Source organism: Balearica regulorum, chromosome 22 (assembly GCF_011004875.1).
Source record: "Balearica regulorum gibbericeps isolate bBalReg1 chromosome 22, bBalReg1.pri, whole genome shotgun sequence".
NCBI classification, from domain to species: Eukaryota; Metazoa; Chordata; class Aves; order Gruiformes; family Gruidae; genus Balearica; species Balearica regulorum.
This window is the reverse complement of record NC_046205.1, coordinates 7,175,511-7,193,205: the sequence shown is the minus strand read 5'-3', so window position 1 is coordinate 7,193,205 and position 17,695 is coordinate 7,175,511. Positions and strand designations below refer to the sequence as shown.

Below are 17,695 nucleotides of genomic sequence, written 5' to 3'. Positions count from 1 at the left end.
TCGACAGTGCTTAGTAGACACTCCCCATGAAATCCCCATACATCTCTTCTTAAGATGCTGTTGGTTTTACAATATCCACTATCCCACAAAACTCACAAGTTAATTATTAGGAAGTAGTGTTACCAAAAAGGAGAAAACAAGCAATGCAGTTCCTCTCTTTAAAAAAAAAATAATTAAAAAATTAAAAAATAAATATATATATATATATATATGTACATGCCATCTTTACTAGCAAAGAATAGAAACCAATGCCACAGCACCTAGCAAACACTCTGGAAGTCTGAAGAATTAAAAATAGATCCATAGAGCTGAAAAGTGAAAAATTTAGAATAAATACTAATCCTGGCATTCTGTGATACTTCCAGTCTGATGCGCTAACTCTCAAACTGTAGTGTTCTGTTTTGGGAGCCTGTCCCTTGATTTAAAAGTAAAATGTGCAGAGCCGCACTTGCATATCTAAAGAATGAGCTCTGTGTAGCAATAAGCGCCAGACACCTGATCCTGCCAGAATCAGAAGGAACAATCTAGCAACCAAGAACTAGTTTCACAAGAAGAATAAATACAGTTTTAGATTAATTTAGTAAGACACTTCTATAAGTGCAAGCAAAGGAGGAGTCTTCGATGTATGAAAGCCACATACCAGCACGCTTTGTGAGATGCTGCTCTCATTACTTCAATTAGAGCTATTTGCAGTATCAGAATATCAAATGCAGAATATACAAAGTTTGAAGTGGACTACGACAGCAATCTTTGGTCTCGGCAGTAATCCAAATGGCTGAAGGCATGCTGAAAGGTTGTCTCCGTGCTGCAGATCAACAGCGCTTGTTTTGCATGACATTATGCTACCTTATTTTAAAACAAACCTTTGAGAAGTCAGGTTAATGGTCCAAATTGTTTCCACAGAGATATCATACCTTGATTCACTGTATATTGTCTCTGCTTCAAGGTGTATTCAAGTCAGTATAGATGTTTTCAGCCGAGCCTCCTTTCATGAGCTAAGATGAAATTCATTTCCATTACAGTTCCAAACTGCATGTTCACTAGACAGAGGCCAAGCAGCCGAGGTACACAGCACGGCTAGAAATACCAAGGTGCCAGAACCACCAAGGATTACTTTTACTTGTTTGGTGCTGTAAAAATAGTTCTTAATTGTGTTTGAGATCAATGTTTTCTTCTTCTACTTTAATACTGAGGCCTTGCCTGCTCAATCATGTAAAAAATTTTAAACCAATAATGCAATTCAGAAACTTGAGTCATGTTGGCAGTTGCATTGGCACGGCAAACGGACAGATATTTCTTCCGAACCAGTGCCGAGGTTTTTGCGTTGTATCCATTTTCTGCACCTCCTGTTCATCACAGCTCCAGCTTTGATCAGGAAAGTGGTAAGAGCTACTCAGACTTGCCAGGAACTTACCTGACTTCTGACACGGCAACAAGAGAGCATGTGAAGAAGGAACACAGTCTCAGATGAGCACACAACTAGAGTATCATCCTCTGCAGAAGGTTTCCTAGCTATGAAACAAAGCACCGCAGTCACAAGTCCCATCAAAACTGTACACAAACCCTGTCTCCACAGCACATTTCTGACTGGATGAAGAATCAGTAGCTGCCACCAGTGGCAAGAGCTGAACAAACCAAGTTTGTAATCTTGCTATAGAGCTCTAAAAAAAAAAAAAATCAGACATTGCTACAGCGTGGCACGCAGCACTATGGCAGATGGAAGAACACTAAGAAGATTTGTGCCTGGCCCCGCCAAAGCCAAAGGAAAGACACAAGCTGTAGCATGCAAGGCTCCGGGGTTACGACACACGAGCCTTTGGCTCTTGATGTTTTGAACGATTCCATGAGAAAAACCAGCGAACTGGTTTTCCCCTGGGAATGGGGTTTGGAGAGAGTCAGGCTGACATGTGCTGCCATCGCGACACGTGCCAACCGCCTTCCGAATGGAGGAGTGACTTCGACGTACACATCCAGTTGAGACTCATTTCTAGTGTAGGAATGCTAACAAGACAGCGCAGAACAGGCTTTGCCTATAAACCATTACCTGAACAAGTGCTGGGGGGAGGAAAGGGAACACCACATTTCAAGAGATTTATGCAATGTCTTTTTGGACATGAGATCAGCTTTGAACAAACCCCAACACTCCGCATCGTATTAAACAATAAGCAGGAACACTTTAAAGATGAAACGTAATTGACTATATAATCCATAGCATTACATATACAGCACAATTATTTCAGCACATTGCAGCAGTAATGATGCTGTTATTATTAAAGCATAAAAACTTCTATCATTATGTACAGGCAACAAATTATGAATAAAGTTTTAGCTAAACTATAGGCCAAAATCAGAAGTCTTAGTCTAACTTTAACCCTAGATTCATTTATCCAAAAGACTCTCTTCCATTTCTATGAAACAGTACTATAAAATCTAACGCAGCCTTTCAAGTAGTAGAAAAAAAGGTGATGATCCCAAACTTAGGAAAGTCTGAGGTTCTACTCTTGATGAAAAGATAACCTTTCCACTCTCTAAAAACAATTTCAAGAGGTTTTCAGTAAAACCAACTTAATTCAAAACACAAGCGCTTCCTTCCAATGTGCTATTATAAGAAACTTTTGCAATTCCTCAGTTTTATTTTTATCCATTCCCTCTTGCGGTATTACATACACACAATCCTCTAAGCATACAGCTGGCACCATAAGTGGTTGATTTCAGCTGATGGGAGAATCATTCTGGGCTGTTGGATAAGGTGCGTATTTACAGATTTCTCTTGTTCTATATAATTAAAATTGAACACAATAGGCTAGTCAAATGCTGCACTAAATTACCCACAGAGCATATCGAGTACTTATTGCTAAAGGTTTTTAAGAGAAGGTTGTAAAACGGCGTTTAGGTTGAGTTGATCTTGCCTCAGGGCATAAAAAATAAACAAGATGACCTCTTCAGGTACCTTCTAGCTCTTTTTTCTGTGAATATTTAGCAGTAGATTATTCTATGTTCAAAGCACTGTTTGACCATTAGCTCCCTAATACTTCCAATGCATTACTTCAGTTTTCATTCACACGAGGCACAGCATTTGATTTAAGTCCAAATCAGTTGCAAAGTCAGAGAAAGGGGGTCTAGCTTACCGCTTCCAACAACAGACAACTCGTTAAACCAGTGAAGTTTGATTTCAGCAGCTAGCAGGGCCAAAGCAGCTTTGCACCACTCCCATTGCCGATCTGCTGCTAGGAGCATTGCAGCTGATGTTTTGCTGGATCACACACAGACGTGCCTCCTACTCTGCCTCTCTCCACCCCAGTACCTACTGCAGGAATTCTGCTCCTCCCTTCTCCCATCCCCGGACACTCGGCAGCTGGGTTTCGGCATGCTGGGATAAGAGCTGCCTCTCCACTACAATGGGGAGAGAGCGCAAGCAGCAGAGCTGATCCTGGTTCCTCGGGAGGGGAGGTGGCAGGGCCAGAGTAACCACCCTGACTTCATTCATGCAAAGCAGAAATTGGCCAGATAACCTTCCTGATACTGAGTTTGTTATGAAATTACAGCCCTGATCTTGCAGAGAGCTGCGTAAGACTGCAAGAAAGCTTTGACTGGGCACTGAGCTGGGAATGGCCTTGCAGGAACAAGAGCTGAGTCTCCAAAGTTGCTTCAGTTGCACAGGACAAGAAAACATCCTACAGCACAGACAACGTGCAGCAAAGGCGTTTTACCAAATGCACACACAAGCACCCAGAGAAACTGTGTTGTTTCACACAGAAGACAGTGTGACCTAAGCAGTTAAAGGCAATTGCTAGTGCAGACAATGGTACGCTGCAGGCTCGGGCAGGCGATTGTCAGTTGGCTTTACTCCTTCAGGAGGGAAAGCTAAAAAAAAAAAAAAAAAAAAAAAATCAGGAATAATGCCTACTTTTACAGAAGCATTGAGTTTCTGCACCTAACAGTGCTGTTAGAAGTTCTCCGTCCAGCAGCAGTCAGCATTAGTTTGTGCACAGAAAGACTGAAGATACACACAGCCCGTATTTAACTCTGGGCAGGGTTTTGGGAGCGCACATGAACACACCAGGGGCTGGTATCAGAAACCCACCAGAAGCACAGCATGACACCACAAACCATGCCATGGAATCGAGAAGGGACCTCCCCACAGCACAGCACCAAGTCAAAAGTGAGGCTGCAAATATTAGAACACCAGAAAAAAAATAGCACAGGACCAGTTGTTTGGGTTTTTTTTTTTTTAAAGGTAAAGCAAACAAAATAATCTGAATTGTTGTTTGTACTGGTTATTTTACTTTCCTTTCTTATTTGAATGAAGGAGCACAAGGGTCACGCTTGATATTCAGTGTTTCAACAGTTAAACATTATTAAATAGCAGCTCTTTGCTGTGCAATTTTGGCAGGCAAGCACAGAGTAAGAAGTAGAGGAAGAAAATTCCCAGACAAATAACAACAAGTGTCTAAGATGAATCGTGCTGCCTCTCCAGCTCCTAAATTAAACACCCAGCAGATATGAAAAAGCTCTTTTAAGTAAAGCCTGTTCAAGTTAGTCAAGTCTACTTCACACGATAAAACAGTTGGCACATACCAAAGCAATGCTGCATATCGTGTACTTCACCTTATAAACTTTAATCTCAACCAGCGCAGCATAAAATTGATATTATGTATTGCAGCTTTATAAATTTAAAAGAAATGACAAGCTACGCACCTCACAATGTATTTCCCAGTCCTTGCATACGTGCCTTTTACTCATTTCCGTTTAACAGTAGCCTTATGGAGGACAACAAGGAAAAAAAAAAGTGATACCAAATTCACCTTAAAATAACATGATCTCAGTCTCAAATAGTTGCATGCTTGCGCTTTTATAGAAAACAAACCTAGTGAGAAACATTAAGGCGGTACCTTGCTCTCAGAGGCAGGAGGCATCTCACCCAGACTGGTACCATATGGGAGTGACATTTCACAACTGACATCAGGTAGTCACAAAACAGAGGTACTTGTCACATACCCTGAATGTATACAATACACACAGCATATGGTACATTAATAAGTCAAAGTTGAAATACAACAAAAATATTTTCAGGCCCATAGGCACTATTTTGGCACCAACAAGCAGCAGAGTTAGCCAAGCGATAGGCTTCATATATTCAGAAAATGCTTCAAATATTTCAAAATCCAATGACAGTTTTCAGCTTTGGTGGTATCTATTCCGTATCTATTAAGACCCGGGCACCCATCGCAGACACCACCGCTGCCCCCAACAGCTCACAACAGCAAGCGGGGCCTGACCTGCATTTGGGTTGGTTTGCCCTTTTATTTTGTATTTTAAGCAGAAGTTCTGATCATGCAACATTTACTGCTCTGGAGCACAAGCAAAACGCCTGTTAAGACAGCATGGATTAAACAGACATTCAGTCTGGGGAAATTTTTTTTCTTTTTTAATGTTAGTCCTTAATATTTTGAATTATTGATAAATAATTCTGCATTAAATTAAGAGTTTCTATATAAAAAGTCCTCTAGGTCCCCTCACATTTCCTCATCCTTCTGATAGCCACACAATTTAACTGGCTGAAAAAGCTGAATCGGGTGCTTGCTATCAAGCTCCTGGCTACCCCGGGCAGCAGCTGGAGCAGCCAGCCGTCACACGATCCTGCGCTAACACACAGATGCTGCAGCACATTTAGGGCAAAGTTATGCTTTAATTTTAACGCAACCTTAAGTGTTGCGTGTTTCTTCACTCTTCTGCTGCATTTTTAGGCTCAACCATCGCCGTGCTGCTAGAGGGGAAGAGGGAAAGGCAGAAAGAACAATTCAAACTGCAGCAGGACAGCAGCAGATACAACCTAGAAAACTGTGAATGACAAATACGAGTTATTCACAAGAACTTGTGACAGTTTTAAAGCAGAGTGAAAGGCCGTACCAGTCTACAACCCGGCATGTCTTCTGTGAACTTTGTTATTTGGGGTGGAAAAGTCAAATAAAGGTACTGCTTCTAGGGGACTGGAGTATTTTCTATAGGGATTGCTTTAATATTCAATGTTTCTATTAATTTCTTTACTCACTTTTACAGGTTAAATTATCAAATGGCATCTTGCAGAAGTTAAAAGTAATTATTTTCATAGAAACAACCATAAGCCTTCTGTCTCCTGAAATCAGCAGATCTTACTTAAATGAAGCACAACCTGTACTATTCAATAGGCAGACAGGGTGGTCTCATCAGGCTTTTGAAAATAAATAAATTTTAGAAAAACTAACTTGTATTATAAACCTGCAAATCTCTACCCTTCTGGGTCACCTTCAGTGAATGAAAAAAGATGACTGAAAGTGACCCATTCCGATTTATCAGGAAGTGAGCAAATAACAGAGCAAGTTGTAAACAGACAACAGATGAACATGCCCCCAACGAGATCTCAGCATGTAGAAAATCTCAAGTTTTTGAGAACAAACAAAAAAACCCCAAACTTTCTGTAACTCCTGGAAAGCTTTGGCAGGTATCCTAAAGTTTGATCTTGCTGTCAGTGCCCCTTGTGACAGCTGCTACATTTTTTGATCTTCTGAAACACGAGGTAAACTGTCTTCTTTATCAAAACATAATAATTAAAGAGTTTAAGTTAGCAACCAATTTTAATTCACTTACAACATGGGCAGCTTGCTAAGCCCCAAAGTGAAGAAACCGCTTTATGTGCCCACGCTATTAAAATACAGATGTCACGCTACATTATATAAATGCAAGATACTAGTCCGATTAAAAAAAAAAAAAAAAAAAAGCGCCAATTGAAACCCAAATACACTGGCTTGAAAGGTGACCTCCTGTGGGCATCCACCACCCTCCCAGCCAGGCACGCACGCATCCTCCTCCTCCTCCCAGCCACCGAGATGCTCAACCCAGGGACATCAATTTCCCACAACAAACTTGTCCTTTAAACCTTCACTACTTGCACTGCCAGTTAAGTTAGTACCAAAAAACCTCAAAAACCCCCCAACAAACAAGCATGGAAAAGTCCCTTAAACAAAAAGATGAGCCTGTTTTATAAGCCCGCACTTCCAGCAGGTAAAACTACAAGGAAAGCCCAGGGGACCTTTGGGGCACAGAGGACACACAACTAACTACACTGAGCAGCGTAAAACGGGACCCGAGGACCTTTCTTTCCTCTACAGCGCTGCAAGAAAAAGTCAGGAACTAGTAGAATTTGTTAATAAATCCCTTTACAGTGCTACCAAAAGCTTTAGGTTTTTCCTGCTGCTCTTGACCTAGAAAGATCAAGCAGCACCTATTCATACAGGGCTACAACCTCTTGCAAGCCGAAGCAATGAAATACGATAAACATTGGGTGTAACAAAGACCTCCGCAGGATTTCTCATTTCATCTTACAGTAGCTGCGGATTCCCTCGCCTTCTGCCACCTCTCAAAAGCACGTAGCAGCTGAATGCATCTCAATTTCAAGGCAAAAAAACCTTAAAATATCTCCTTTTTGCTTAAAGATGCTAACGATGACCTTCACACTCACAGTAAATCCCCTGATTCTGGCCGACGGCCTGCCCCAGAAGTTCCTGCTATTCCACTAACATACCGGAGCAGCCACCATTATTAATAGATGACTTATGGTGACGTTTCTCTTTCTGGCCCCCTTCTCGGATTGAAACTAGTATGACACGCCAGACGCCACTGAAAGTTGAATAAGCTTTGCCTGAGACAAGGTGATGCTATTCACCAGTCTTAATTTAAATTAAAATACCCCAAATAATACTCGAAGGCTCTAACAATTCAAAGACCATTCAGGTTGAAGTTCAACCCCAAGACGCAGTCCTTTGTTAGCAGCTGACACCGACGTGCAGATCGGGTTCACGCGCGAGGGCCCACTTTTCTAACGTCCCTACAAAAATAAGTTGCAGAATGTAATTACCTCTATTTTTCAAAACAGTACTTTTAAGGTCAACAATTATCCTTCTTTTTTTTCCTGATTGCTAAGAGTGGGACTGAGAACGCTCGAGCTGTGTCAGCCAGTTCGCCCCCGAGAAGGCAAGGACAGTAATAGCAACATTTAGCATCTCCCCGTAGGAGCGGAGGAGAAGGAATGTCTGCAATGTGATTTGACTCCTCGCTGAAACGAACTTTAATTCTAATCTACAAACTAGTCTCTGTGTCCTCGATGCCCTCGGCTATGGGGAGCAGCTTCATTTTTCAACTTTGATTTTTTTTTTTTTTCAGCGCAAAGTGCTGTAAACAAACTTTGTCCTTCATTCTCGAAACTCAGAGCAGTGGTATTTCAAGGTCACTCCTGCTAGCGAAGGAAGGCCTAGCTCCCCAGCTCCAGCAACTTCAGCTGCAGCACCGCTCTGATGGCGAGAGCCGTGCGAGAGCCCAGCCCAGCCGGAGTTCGGGGTGTCACCGGGATAACTGAGAAAGCCCTTTACGCTGGAAAACTTCTAAGCTAAGATGCAGTCTCACCCCGTTCCTCTGCCTGTCACCGCCGGGCTGGGGGGCTCCTGTGACCTTTAGTGCTTATTTGCAAATAAAAAAGACAACAAAGGGCTGCTCGCACTTGTCAGGAGTTTGGCTGGCGGCTGGGGGGTGATGGGGGTTCCGCTGCCCCCCAAGAGCCCTGTGCCCGATGGGTGCCCGCGGGCCAGCTCCCAGCCAGCCGGGCAGCCCCCGCCAAGGGCAGCCGGGGGAGACACCCCCCCCCCCCCCGCCGCGGTTCGGCGGCTGCCCCGGGGAGGGGGGAGGCGCTGCCATTTTGTGGCCCCCCCCGCTGTCTCCCCTCCGGTTACCGGCCCCAGGGCGGCGCGCCCCCCCCGCAGGGCGCGGCCCCGCGGTGCCCCCAGCCATACCCGCCGCTCCGGGCAGCGCCGGGGCTCAGCCCCGGGCCCCAACCGCCGCCGATACCCGGGCGTCACCCGCCGCCCCCCGGAGAACCCGGGCTGCCCCCCCGCCGCCACCGTCGCCTCCCCCCTCCTCCCGCCGCACAAGGCCGGGACACCCCGAGGCCGGGCAGGCAGCCCCCGCCGCCGCCGGGGCCTGCTCCCCCGACACCGGGCCGGGCCGCAGCCGTCCCGCCGCCCCCCGCACCAGCCAGCGCGGCTCCGACCGCCGCGATTAACTTACCGGGCCGCGGCCGCCGCAGGCCCTGCCCGCCGGTTGGGGGGCGGCCGCGGCGGGGGGACGGCGGCCCCCGGGCCTCCCCGCCATCCCTTTGTCTTTGAGCTGACCCCTGCCTGCCGGGACTCCGCGTCCCCGCCGGACCGGGCCGCCGGCCCCTTTAACAGCCGCCGCTCAGCCTACCCTGCTGCGCCCGCCCGGCCCGGCCCGCCCGCGCCCATTGGCTGCGCGCCGCCGGAGGGGGGGCGCGGCCCCGCACGCTCATTGGCTGCCGCCGGCGGCGCAACCTCGCCGTCCACTTCCTGTTTTAAAGTTACCTTGAGCGGCGGCGCAGGGGTCAGAGCGGCGCGCGCCCGCCCGCGGCCCCTCCGCAGCGCGGCGGCCGGGCCCTCACCGCCCGCCCCGGCGGCTCCTATTGGCCGCTCGGCTCCTATTCAAACAGACAGAGGGGTCGTGGGGCGGTTGCCGATTGGCCCGCGCGCCTGTCACTCCAGCAGAGCCCACCCTCCCCTCCTCAACCGTCGCCGCGTCACGGGGCGCCGAACGCACCGGCGGGTCACGGGGCAGCGCGCGGGCTGCGGCCGGGCTGCACGTGCGCACGGACGGGGGCGCGTGCACGCAGGGCGGCTGTGCCGTGCTGTGCGTGCAAGTGTGTGTGTGTGTGTGTGTGTGTGTGCGCGCACACCCAGCACCCGCGGGGGCCGGGCCCTCCCGGGGCTCCCGGCGGCATCAGGCGCGTTCCCTGCCGGGCTGTTACCCCGCGGCTGCGGGGCAAGGACCGCGCTCGGCTGCGGAGCAGGCCCGCCGCAGGGATCCCGACCAGGAGCCCGCACGGTCCGAGGCGGAAAGGCGCACAGAGAGCCCCGGGCAGGCAGCACGACGGAGCCACGGTCCCCGTTTGTTGGGGGGGGGGGGGGCACCGGCTGACCTCGGCGGAGCCACTCCCGGTCCATCAGGCGGTGAAGGGGGTCACTGACCGCGCCGCACGCACCGGGACGGTGCAAGCGGCACCTTCGGGGACAGGAGCACCCGACAGACCTGCCGTTAGCGTCTGGCACTTCCCCCCTGGGGCCCTCCGAGAAGGTTTGCGCGGTCACACAGCGACCTGGATCACGCTCACGCACGCGCTCCGACGTGTACGTAGAGACTGACAAAATAATCCAAGAGGAAAGCACAAAGAAAAGAAACCAGCCGGCCTGCTCTTCAGACAGATGAACTCCCCGGTCTGGCAGATGGCCGCCCAAACTGACGCCCTCCTGGCACAGACCCCGACCCCTCTCTCAGGGGGCCGAACATCTCCAACGTTCCCCCTTGCAGAGCACCCCAGGAAGCGCAGGCAGCGCTGGCAGAGCTCTCACCTCAGCCACGCGCACTCAGGATTCCTCTTTGCAGCTTTCCGGCGGCAGACAACGTCCCGCCAGCCTCGCTTCACCTGCGACGCCGTTCTCAGAGCCTCCGAGACGCTTCGGTAGCTCTTGGAGCGGACTGAAAGCTGGGAACAGCAAGTTTACGAAGCACAGGTGATATTTTAACCTCTGCAGACACACAACTTCCAGCAAGTTACCAACAATACCCAAATGGATTTCAAGCTGCATTCCAAGACAGAATTTACTGCTCGAAAATAACGCGTTTACAGGATGATGTACAGAGCAGCAGAGGAAAAACTCTTCTGAAGCACAGCCGATGCTTTACTAGTTCTGCAGATTAAATTAGTTTGAATCAGATAGCAAGGAGAGATTAATTTAAAAATAGCAAGGAGAGATTAATTTAAAAATAGATCTTCCCAGTGATTTATTAAATATAATTTGTTAAAATGTGTCTTAAAAATAATAATAATACTTTGCAATGCTTTGTTCTCTCCCTGTGTCATTCCCCAGATAAAAGCAAGGGCCTCTGAGCTGCGGTATGCTTGCTATTAGAGGTATGCAAGGTACTTTCAGGCGGTATGCAAAACAAACCCAGAACAGCCCACCACCTTTCCTGGGGAGAAGAGGAATGCCTCGCTGGCGTTTTGAGTGGTAACGACTGCCCAAACACACCCCACGCGACCCCCTGTCACTGATGCGACCCCCTGTCGCTGACGGACCAAGAGCCCCTCTCCTGCGCGGGTAGGACCCAGCACGGCCACGGGAGCAGCTGCTGCTCTCACTGTATTTAATAATTCTTCATGATGGTGAAAAAAAAAACAAATTAATTTTGGGAACCCCTACAGTAAAGGGTTTATTTCGATCATTGCAGCACTTTGTGCTGTGAAATCAGGCAGGGCAGTTGAGCTAACGCTTGGGAATTGCTGAAATCCTACTTGAAAGATTTAACTACAAAGCTACCGGGAAGACATGAGGAGACAGGAACGCTCTTAACCTGGTAACCATCATCTGTGGCTGCACGTTGCAGGTTGTGGTGCCGCGCAGTATTCACGTATGACATGAGAACGTACACTGATGAACACAACTTATCTTTGTAAAGTACAAAATAACGAGAGGGAACAGGTTGGCTGTGCAGGGTAAACGACTGGCTCAAGGTGACCCAGCCAACCACAGCGACCTGGAGCAGCGGGATTACACCTAATTCTCAATCCTCGCTCAGAGCCAACAGTTCTCTGTGCTGTGCGGGGGCTTCAAAGACCCCGCTCAAGGCACTGCTTTTTGCTTTGACCAAAAACTCCACGTTCACCCCACAACGTGTCCAAATCCTCCACTTGGTGCAGTCACAGCGGCCCAAAGGCCACGAGCCTCTGCACAAGCCAGCGCCTCAAATGCGCCGTTGTAAGTGACACAAAACCCAACATGGTTATGACAGAGCGTGCAATGCCAGAAGTGAAATTACATCAGGTTGTCACCATGACCAGTAGGTCATCCCTTAGGACAGTAAGCTTGCCCCAGATAAGTTTAGGCCGGTACCAGAGCACGGCTCAACGGAAGACAAACACTGATCCAGCAGGAGTAGCCCCATCCAAAAATGTAACCTAATTTCAGAAGGGCACAGGTAAGCCTAAGAAAACACACGCAATATTGCCAAGGGCAACAGCAGCAAACGCTGCCTGATGACCCGGGAGGTCTATTTTCTGGATGTTGGACTAGAGGAAAAGTTAACCACGTGCTTGCGGACTCTTTGCTCTGCATTGCAAGTGAAGCCAGTTGACACTTTCCTTTTAATTACCTGTACTCCAACAGCTATTGAGACAGACAAGAAGTATTTATTCATGAGTAAGTGGAGAATACTTTACTCAACAAGCGTCTCAAAAGGTGATATGAAGAATCACATTCCAGAAGAAGTAGCCAGTGCTATTGTTTCTTCTGTGAATAACCTGAAGTCTGCCAGAGCTCTGGGTTCTGGGGCCAGCCCTGGGACACAGCTCAGCCGCCACAAAGCGCACGCCGGCCCTGCCACCCCGCTTGTCCTGTGCCCCCCACTCAGCCCTGACCCCCAAGCACCCCCACAGCCAACGATGTGGCCGGAGAATTAACTGACCTGAATGAAATCCAGACCAACCAACAAAGAATTAGCTTTTATCCATGCCATACTCATCCCGCTTTTAATGTAGTGTGCTTTACCAGTTACTGGGGGACATTTCTGTCATTTCCTCAGCTCAGAAAAAAGCAGAATCTAGGGAGACCATATTTACATGCAGCTATTTTCACAGCTCTCACTGCCCTTGGATTTCAAGCAGAGATTAAACAATCCTTCAGATATTTACCAGAGACCAACAAATTATCTCTGACTGCTTTGCGGCCTGGCTCAGGTCCTGCCCCTCTTCCCACCGAGTGTTGGGGCAGACTCTGGAGAAGCCACTTAAAGCTTGGGTGGCAAAAAATCCCAAAGATCAGTAAATACAGCATCACCAGCACATGAAACTGAGCTCTCCCGCAGCATATTCCCAGTCGGGGCCCAGCAGATCGGGCCTGCCGCCGCCAACGCCCGCTGGCTGCCCGGGAAGGCCTCTGCGCCCTGCCCTGCCCGCCGCCCGTCAGACAGCACCTATCCCGGGCGCTGCCCGCGGGTCCCCGGCGCTCCGCCAGCCCCAGGCCCGCACAGGCCTCGCTCCCTCCCGGCTGGGCCCGGCTGCCCCCGGGGCGGAGCCTCGAGCGCGCCCCTCCCCCCCCGCCGGTCCGCGCGGAGAAACGGTTCGGTTTCCTGTCCTCTCCCCGGTCCGCTCCTCGGTAGCCAATCAGCGCGCAGCTTCCCTCGCCCGCCTCCCCCGGCGCGGACCAATCAGCGGGCGCGATGCGGCTCTGCCAATGGGAGCGGAGCTGCCCGGTAGGCGGAGGGGGGGGAACCCCTCGGGCCGCCCCCGCCCCGCGCCCCCTCACGGGCCGCCGACTCCCCCCGCCGCGTTCCACCCGCTCCCCGCGCACTCACCGGGGCAGCCGGCGCCGCGACCTCCGCCTCCTCCGCCCGGCGCCCGCGCTGCCTCCGGCCCGGCTGTCGGGAGGCGGGAAGGAGGGGGAGGGGGGCGGCCAGAGCAGAGCGAGCGCCCAGCGGCCGAGAAACAAGATGGCGGCGGATCCGTGAGGCGGCGGTGCGGAGGCTCCGCCCCTTTCCCTTGGGCCGCGGCACTGCGCAGGCGCATGACCCGGGGCTGAGCTCGCGAGATTTCCGCTGCGGAGCGGCGGGGAGGATCCGGTGGGCGGGGGGTGTCGGTGAGGGGCGGGGGTAGGCCGGGGCGGGGGCCCGGGCCTCGGCGTGAGGGGGAGCCAGGCCTCTGGGTGCAGCAGGGCCCGGCCCAGGTCGTTCCTGGGCTAGGCCTGTGCGGGTCTGGGCTCCAGCAGGGCCGGGGCCTGAGGCCGAGGCGGGCTGGTGTGGGGCACTCCCCCGGGCGAGGAGCCCGCTGGCTCCCGGTGTCTCGCCTGAGGCGTTGAAGGAAGCTGTAGGTGCTGCTCGCCGTCCCCAAGGTCCTGGCTGTCCCCAGGCAGCACAGCGATCCCAGCCCGAGGGCCCTGCATCCCTCAGCCAGCCCAGCCGCGGTGGAGTTGCTCCTCCGTTAGGCTGTTGGCTCATCCAGGGAGGTTTCCAGCCCTGCCTGTCATGGCCCTGAGAGCTGTCCAAATTAAACCTCACTGAGCTGTCCAACTCTCTTCACACAGGCCTCTGATCTATCATCACTGGGTAACTTTCTGCTACTATCCTCCCCGAGCTGGAGCCGATTCAAGCAAAAGCCTGCTCCGTCCAGTTCAGCCGGCTATCTCGTTTCCCAGGGACTGCTCTTCTGGCTCGGGGACATGTTATACCGAAGTGTGACTCATGCTGCTTCAGTATTTTTCCCATGAAAAAGTGCATCATGAAAAGTGACTCCATCTTTGCCTCCTTACTCTCTTTCTGGTGCCCAAATTCTTTGCATCCAATTTGCAACTAGAAAGAGGATTTCCTCGTCTGGTGCTTTAAATGTCATTTGAGATGGGGAAGTCAGGTCCTGTGTGGCTGCTGCCCTTCCCCCTCACCCTTTCCATGGACTTTCCAAAATTGGTGGCGTTTCCTGGTGAAGTTTCTGGTACGGTGGTTCACCACGTGGGCTCTGCACCCTGTGAGAGAGGAGAAATTCCCTCCGGCATCCTGCAGCTACAGAGAGCGCGGATCTGTGGTTGGCGTTGCATGACATTTGCCCAAATGTAGGAAATGGGAAAAATTTCTGTGGTTTCAGAGCTCAGCTGCCCTGAAGACTACGTGTTGGCACTGAAGTGGGAGATATCTTGCAGCAAATTCCTGCGGTCTTACTGAAAGTCTTGCAACTTTGTGATCTCAGGGCACTTGCAAGGCAGCCAAGAGAAATAAAAACCAGGCTAGTTGTTTTTCTTTATTAATTCTCACAATTTGTAAGCTAGCCTCCTTTTGTAATGTTTGAGAGTGATGATACGCAACGCTATACGGCCCCTCGTCAGAATGACTAATTTATAAATCAATTAGTCGCCACTGCTGCTGCCTTTGCTGCCAGGCACAGCTGTCAAACCAACCAGCTGTTTTTTCCTGCCAGGGACCAGGCCCCACTCGAAGAGTTTCTGAACAAAACCCCGCTCCTCCTCCCGCTGGATCCTTTTGTGTGCCTTGCGCTGCACCCGTGATGCTCCGTTTCCTCCCCACCTGCTCTCTGGGCAGCAATGGATGCATTGTCTGGAACTCTGGAACCGCTCGGCTTCCCCGAGAAGGATCGCAGCCATCTGCAAACACAGAGGTCTCCCTGTCAGCCTGCTCCTTGGAGGAGCCAAGAAAAACAAGAAAGGGGAAAAAAAAAAAAAAAAAAGGATAGTGCTTTTCCACTCTCTGCTTTATTGGCGCTTGCATAAATTTGTTGGTGGTTTGTTAATTTCGCGCTTAACCAACATCTGGTACCTGCTCAGCCGCCTCCCTCCTGCGCCGGTGATGGGACCCCGAGGAGCTGTGCCGCGCTGACGGCGCCCCGGGGCCAGGCTTGGGAAGGGCTGAAGATGTTTGGCACTAAGAAAATTGTCTCTTAGAGCAGAGGTGACATGTCTGGCCCTTCTCCTCGGCTCAGCCCCCTCCCGTCCCCCGGGACTCCCGTTGCAGCAGTCCTCTGGACTCTCTCCAAATCAGCTGTTGCTTTGGGGCAATTATCGTCAAGCAAAGAAAAGCGTAGAAAGGAAAAACCTGGGTATAAATTATGGATGGACATGGACACACTGCCTTGTAGATTTGGGGAAAAAAGAGGGTATTTAGGGCCAGATTTTGTGAGCCCTAGTTCTCCCAGCCCTCCATCTCCAGGGCAAAGACGACAGAAGTCATTAAAACCCCCCAGAGTTATGAAAATTAGAAACTTTTAAGTCCCTGGGAGACCCCATTTCCCCAGGTACGTGCTTTGATCTTGCCGGCAGTGGGCAGAGGATGCAGCTCCAGCTCAGAGCTGGGATTCGGGATTCGGTTCAGCTTGCTTGGCCCCGCTGCAGGACAGCGGGTTTCCCAGCGCCTGCGGCACCCCGAGGAGAGGCAGATGGTGTGCTACTGCCTCTTGCCTGGCTGTTGCCCAGCACAGATCAACCACGCTGGCTTTCCCAGTAGGATACTGGTGAGCCCACGTGACCCGACGGCTCCCTGCAGAATGGCGAAAGGAGATTTTTACAGCATCTCGGCGCAGCTCCTTCTCCTGCAAGAAGTGGGACACGGCGCAGGAGCGAGAACAGGCTGCAGAGCTGACGCAGCACCGAGAACCTCCCCGAACACCGGCAGCGACGTGCTCATCCCCGTGGGCAGGGGCTCCAGCGGTGCCAAGGGGACCGGCCCCTCTGCCCACGCGGGGCCCAGCCCACAGCCTGGCTCTCGGGGCAGGGACCAGCGCCTGCCTGGGGCAGCATCGCTCTGGAAAACACTCTGCGAAACGCGCTGGGTTTACCCAGTCCCAGCATAAACCATCCTCTCCCCGTAACCCTTCATGAGGTGCAGCCCTCTTCCTCCCCAAACACCCAGCCCCAGAGCCCCCAGGGCAGCCCCAGAGCCCCCGGCATTTCTGCCCCCTTCTTTGTGTTTCCTGTTGCCCGTTACATCCACCCCGGGCCGGGGCGAGCAGCAGCCACGCCACGGGCAGATCTCTGCCTTGCAGAGGCAGCGTGAGGGGAGCACGTGGCACCCACGGGGTCTGCAGAATCCCGGGGTCACCCACACAGGGACACCGCGGTTTGGGGTCCCTACGATGGCGGGGCTTGCAAAGCCTCTTCCACGCTTTCCGTTAACCCACGGCCAGCACGCTCGTCCCCCTGCACCACACGCTGCTGATAGCCCTGGCAGCACCGTAAAGCCAAGCCCCACGAATCCTCTTACGTGGGTTTTACCAGAGTAATCCCATTAAACCACCCCCTTTTCACCAGCACAAAACCAAAACATAAAGGAGAAGGTGGTTAGGAGCCGACAAACCGGAGAGCTGAGCTCCTTAGCGAATTAAGACACATTAGAGATGGGAGAGCTCTGATGGGATACCAGCGTGAGCCCGTGTCTGGGGCCTTTCTCCATCCCGCTCCAGGGAAGCGCTTCCCGGGGGATCGGCTGCGGGGGCTGTCAGTGCCGCACAGCCCCCGGCCCCGAGTGCGCGGGGACGAGCCACCGAGTCTCTCCTGGTGGGAGGCCAGCGAGGGATCCTGAAGCAACCTGCCGATGAAAGCAGAAAACCAGTCGGTCAGAAAGTTTCCTACCAATTGAACTGAAATCTCTTGTCATTAAAATTTTATTATTGCCGTGAAACTTCATGTTTTATCATCAAAATGTGGCAGTTGGAAAAAAAAAAATGTTAGAAGGAGAGGCTTTTCACCGTCAAGGCACATGCTTTCACTATCTCTTCCCCCAAAACAATACGTTCCCAGGACTGACACTTTCCCCACCAAGCTAGAAGTTTGCTTTGATGAAATAGCCTTCCCTACCGAGATATTTTCAGCCAGTTTTTCTAAATATTACTCATAAAGGCCCCCTCCAGACAACCTCTCTCCCTCCCTGAGTTTGTTTATATGCTTTGAATTCTGTTAGGAAACCATCTCCCTACTTCAGCGATGTTTTATCCAAGTTTCCATATTTAGTTCTTTCAGCTATTCCCGCTCCTTAACCAGCTTTCTCGTGCACAACGCCGGGACCCGCCGCATCCCGGCTCTCCCCGGCATCCCCTTCCCCTCCA

General features: G+C 51.2%; 1 protein-coding gene across 4 annotated transcripts in view; it reads right to left on the bottom strand.

Moving 5' to 3' along the window:
* The window catches only part of NFYC (nuclear transcription factor Y subunit gamma), a 36,961-nt gene extending 23,338 nt beyond the window's left edge, over positions 1 to 13,623 (bottom strand). The window contains exon 1 of one of the 4 annotated variants that reach the window (XM_075774111.1): positions 13,450 to 13,623. The gene's annotated coding sequence lies outside the window, so the exon portion shown is untranslated. Of the gene's footprint in view, positions 1 to 9,096; positions 9,311 to 9,407; positions 9,461 to 13,449 lie in introns of those variants that run through there. The other 3 variants (XM_075774110.1, XM_075774113.1, XM_075774112.1) reach the window with 3 other exon arrangements.
* Between the last annotated feature and the right edge of the window lie 4,072 nt (positions 13,624 to 17,695).